Below are 6000 nucleotides of genomic sequence, written 5' to 3' on the forward strand. Positions count from 1 at the left end.
AGATGAGAGCCTCCTCCTAGGCCGCAGCTTCGCCTCCGACAGACCTCCGGCCTCAAATTAGGACGATATGGACGTCGCTGACGAGGAGGGATTAGATTAGGTTTTATATTTTTTTTATTTTCGTAATTAAATAATTTTTCATATTAATATAATATTTTTCTTAATTATTCATGTTTGACACTGTTTATTACATTCTATTATTTTATATTTATTCATTAATTAAATTCATAAATACAATTAATTTAATTATATATAAAAATTTATTAAAATATATAAATTTATTTATTTATTCAAATTTATTAAATATATTACTAAATTGTAAAATATAAATAAATTATAAAATTAAAAAATTAGGAATGATTTTAGTAATGGTAAAGAAAATAATACAAATCTAAATAAATAATTGTTCCAAGTACCGTTACTCAAACAGTTCTAAACACGTGTTCCTAAACTGGACTAACTGTTCCAAATATTGCTATAACTTTTTCAAACAAGTGTTCCCAGTTAGCAGCTATTCCAAATACCATTGCTATTTCAGTTTCTAATGTGTTCCAAACTAAGAAATACCATTCCTAATACCATTATTAAAATAGTTATACAAACATGTTCCTAATTAAGACTAACCGTTCCACTTTATAGTTCTAAAACCCGTTCCTATATTTATCACCGCTATAAATAAAAACAGTTCCAAAATTCAGGCATGAGTACTACAAAGACCATTCCATAAGTTCCCCGAGAAAATTAATTTAGCTATTCCAAAATCTGTAAAAATCGTTCCAATTCAAATAATAAAAAACGTTTCGGAAAATTCAATAGTAGGAATCGGTTTACAATGAGAGTTACAGTTACCGTCCCAAATACGAACGGTTTTGCCTTAACCGTTCCTAAGTTATTGTAAAGCCATCTGCGAGGACGGATTTCTATCCGTTCCATAATCGTTTCAAAATCTGCTCCAAATAAGTTTGGTGTCCTGAAAATCATTCAAAAGACAAAATAAAAAATTCCAAAACCCGCCCCAAATCCCCCTCTTTTTTTGTAGCGTAGTTACAAGATTGGGATCCGTATATGACGTTGTTTGTCCAATTTGGAACAGTCATCGGAACAGTTTAGCTAATAAATGACCATTCCTATTTGTTTTAACATAAATCCAATAGAATAAAACGTCGTCATTTTTTGAGAAAACGATGTCATTTTCTTATCGTTTGACCGGTATTTCCAACAGTCATAATAAAACATATTGTTCCAAATTCATCCCTTAGCAGATTTTTCACTCTTTCGCTCCCACTCTCTCTGTCTATCTCTCTCCCCACTCCCCCACCCACCACCGCCTGCCCCCGCCTCCCACCGCTCTGTTGATCCAAAACAAGGTTAGTTATTTTATTTATGTATGTAGTATGTACAATTTTTGTTGTGTAAAATGTGTAATTTTTTCTGGGAGACATTTTTGTCTAATTTATTGGGGAATTATTATCTGTAAAATGTGTAATATGAATGAATCTTTATTGATTTTATGTCATTTTTTGGACGAATTATTGTATGTAATATGAATTTTTTGGACAAATTATTGTATGTTATTTTTTTTATAAAATATTCAGATTTTTACTAATTTTTGAGTTATTTTTTTTAGATTTTTCTGTATTTAAAGTTTTAGAATGTATGCATGTCATCTTTTTTAATTTTTCAGAAGTTTCTAAAATTAAAATTTTTCTGATTTTCTTAATTTTTGGAGATCTTTTTTTGTGTTCACAATTTTCTGATTTTCTGATATTTTATGCAATTTCTTGAAATTGCAAATTATTTTTTTAGCAGTTTTCTGAAATTTTCTAAAATTATTTTCTGAAAATGCATTTATGAAATAAAAATTTAAATTTCTGTAAATTTATGAAAAGTTAAATTTTTTAAAATAATAATTTTCCTTAATTTCTTGGAGTTTTATGTAATTTTTTGTATTTTAGAATACTTTAGAAAAATAATTGGATTTACAACACATTTTAGTGAAATTATTGAATTTAGTACAAATTTTAGGAAATGATTGGATTTAGTACACATTTAAAAAAAAATTATTAGATTTAGCACATATTTTTTGAAAAAATTGTTGGGTTTTAGTACATGATGCATAACAGTTTTTTACATCGAGTTGAAAGATTTTCAAAAAAATTCTAAGATTATCATAGAACTAGCCCTACAAAATAAAGATTAACACTCTGATATCCAAGTCAATAATAGTTTATGATGAAATAAAAAGGACAACTTGAATTAAAGTGAGAATAATGATAAGCTTTGAGTAGCTCAAAAATCAAGAGATAATTGAGAGAATAAGTAGGAGTTTGAAAGTGAAAAATGATGTTATAAAATGACTGCACAAGGCCTCTATTTATAGATATGTACAGAGCAGGATACGGGGGTTGTTGAAGAGTGTTTACGTCGTTGGAAAGCCCTTTGAGTCGGCTATCATCCAAAATAAATTGTTTGAAATTGAGACTAGATTTGACTGGGATACGTGAGTTAGGCTGAACCCTACCATGTCTACCTAATAATTCTAGAGTTGGTTATTTGCAGATTTCCCAGCTTGTTTGTTATTGATTCACCAGGAACCACCAGGAAATATTCTATAGTGGTGTGTACAAATGTGTTGGCGAGCTATACGACTTGTCCACCCAACTATAGGATGATGTGTCCAACTAAAATGGGTTTGTATCCTAGGCTTGCCAGTTCAGAAAGGTAGGAAGCAGGCTTATGGGCCTTATCATCCTACTGATGGGCTTTATCCATCCTACTGACGAGGTAGCTGGACTCTTAGCTGACTGGCTAGTATGCCTAATTTGTGGGCTTGGTCCACGAATTTTAGGGGGCTTTATCACTCCCCCTCCCGCTCCAGGAGTGCATGTCGTATAACTGGATTGATGGAGTAGGTGACTGCTCTACAAAAAAAAGAAAATTATTTTCTTGCTCGTCATAGGACGAATCCTGATAAGATGTTTGCAAGATGCTTGATGGTTCCCTCCTCTTGTGAGAACATAATTTTATAATTTTGAATTTAAACCTGCGAAAAAATCATAATTGGTAATGATTACATAAAATAATGAAGGAGAAGAGTCTTGTTCTTTTCGAAATTCCTTGGAGATTATGTGGCAGGTGGGAAAGCCAGTTGGCACCGAGTCCTTAGTTAGAAAGACTGTTCATGGTAAGGCATATACATCTTTCCCTTCTGACTATTTTACCATTTTCCTAATTTAAGGTAAATTCCCCTCACTTTTTCTCTCACATTTGAAACTACGGCATCTTCTAACCCCTTAATTTCATAGGCACTCACTTCTCTCCTGTTAGGACCTCGTCATGTTCACTGTCTCTAGGTAAGTCTTGTACCTTTCCTAAAATTCTTAATCATGTACGAGGGGGTGTGATGAGCAAGCTATTGAGGATTTCCTACTTGATTTGACAGCCCTTTATGATACATCGGAGTCTGGTTTCGAAAGGGGCAAGGGTGAGGACGAGGTAAGCAGCAGGAGGAGAATTTCTAGGTAGGAATCCAAGAGGAGAAACACAGAGGATATGGTAGTAGTTTCCCCACTACATGGGTTCTTGTTGCCCCTGGTCTTCCTAGGTACTCGACCCGTAATAGCACTGCTCCGTTCAAACTTTTATTAGACTGTTTAAATACTTTCCAGTATGATTCTCTTGAGCTTGTTCACCCAGCCCTCCTTTTTCGTTTTGGGCTGAGTCCTAAAGAAGTCGTTCTGGATGCTAACATGACCTGTAATTTTTGTGGTCAATATGTTCAATAAGTTACTGTAGGACATGGCTCTAGGCGCGGGCAAAATTCCTGGGACAGGTTTTCATGAGCGCTTGGAGCAGGCGATGCTTAGGCTTGAAGATTATCCTTCTTCTGAGGAGGGGAAGTAGAAATTGGAGGAGCTATGGTCCAACTGGATGGCCGAAGTCAAGAAATCAATGAAATTTCAACTACTTCAATCAGATAGCGCCTTGAAGTATTATTATCATGTATATCGGACCTGTGCTTTCCAACACATAGGTACAGGCTTTCCTCCTTTAACCTCTCCTATAGATTTCCTGGATATTCACTTGGGTTTGGTCGATGCACCTGAGTCGGTCAAGGAAATACCTTGCGAGTTGCTAGAGACCCTACTTCATGCTCCCCGAAAAGGTGAAGCTTTAGCAGAATAGGGAATCAAATGATGGAAGATACCTTTCCCCTCAAAGTAGTCCCTCCTGCTAGTAGTGATGAAACTTCTCCTCATCCTGCTGATAAATGAATCTGCTTTCTGTTAAAATGAACAATATTTTTTGTTGTCATTACCTCCTGTGTGAAGCTTTTGACATGCCCTCCTGTGGGCTTTGAGTGCTTATTTTGGGATTCTATGTCTTGTAGATTCTATTCTTTGTCTCTATGTTTTTTTCCTGCTTCATGGTTTATACAGTTTTATGTTTTTCATCCTTTATTGATCCTATATGTTGATACTCAACCAAGAACTCAACACCCATGTTTTTGTGAACAAGGTTCCTGCAATAATTAGTATATTTTTAATTAGGAAAAAGTAGATGGGATTCTCCGCTTCCTGCTCATTAATTAAAGAAGGTTCTTATACTCGTCAAAGGGCTTATATGAGTATGTGATGTATGCAAATAAAGTTTTGGTCCAATGAACTAGTAAGTATGATACACTATATAAATAAGGAATATTGAGATACTTTGCCCTTTATGCGTACTTGTTCTAAGTGTTCCTGTCATCACCAAAAAGAATGTTAGCAAGAGAGATTCGATCTCGCTATAAAGTAGACCATAGTATCGTGCGACTTATGATTCAAAGGAGACAATTAATAGTTTGGAGTAAATAACTGAACATGTTGGTTAAGAGGGTGCTAATTAGTGTGATAGATGTAAGGTATGCGCCAGCAAGTTGGCTTAAGAAGAGCCTGCGTCAATAAGGCAACTTAAATAAAGCGTGCGCTAGCAAGATGACTTGAGAAAAGCATGTGCCATCAAGGTGACTTAAGAAAAGCATGTGCCAACAAGGCGGCTTAAGTAAAATATTTGTCAGTAGGGTGGCTTAGGTGAGTCGTGCGCCAGGAAGGCAACTTAATAAAACCGTGAGCCAGCAAGGCGGCTTAAGTAAAGCATACACCAGCAAGGCTACTTAGATAAGACGTGTGTCAGCAAGGCGACTTGATAAAGTGTGCTCCAGCAAGGCGGCTTAAGTAAGGACAAGTGCCAACCAGTGTTGTTAGCTTTATTTGAAATCTTATAATACGAGTATCTCCATAAGGAAAGCAAGATGGTCAGCTACGAGGTTCTCAACTCCTTTCTTGTCTTTAATCGTAAAATCAAATTCTTGCAGCAGCAGTATCCATCTTATGATTCGTGTTTTGCTTCTTTCTTTCACAACAGCTCTCAACGCCAACTGAACCCTTTGATGATGGAAGTGGTAAAGAAGGAGATCTTGAAACTGCTCGAAAATTTGGTGGGTGTCGAGACCACCAAAAATAATTTCTACTACACTTGTGAAGGTGGGAGTAGGTTCGATTCCACAGAGACTGGTTTTGAGTTGATTTCTTTAAAAGAAATAGAAAATAAATGGAGGAGGGGGTGTTTTATGATAAAAAGAAATAACTGAAAACTAAATAAACCAAAAAGCAGTCAAAATTTACCTGGTGAGAATGTGGGAAAAAGCTTTTCCGGTTAAGGTCGGGATCTTGTTTGATTCTTATTAGTTGATCATTGATGCAAAAATAACACTTGTATAAACAAATAAATCAGTTATGGTTGTTTGTACGACCTAACAACCTTACATTTTCTTACCTTTTCGTCAGCCAAGGTACGATTGTTGGATGGATCCCTAATTAACAGAAAATCCTGGGAACGTCCACAAGATTTAATCTATTAATAGCATTAAGAATTAGAAAGGCCTGATTTTAATCAATAAATTCCTACTAGGATAATTCGTTTAAACTAGATCATGTATTCCTCATAATATAACTAACT

The sequence above is a fragment of the Sesamum indicum genome, linkage group LG6 (assembly GCF_000512975.1).
Source record: "Sesamum indicum cultivar Zhongzhi No. 13 linkage group LG6, S_indicum_v1.0, whole genome shotgun sequence".
Lineage (NCBI taxonomy): Eukaryota > Viridiplantae > Streptophyta > Magnoliopsida > Lamiales > Pedaliaceae > Sesamum > Sesamum indicum.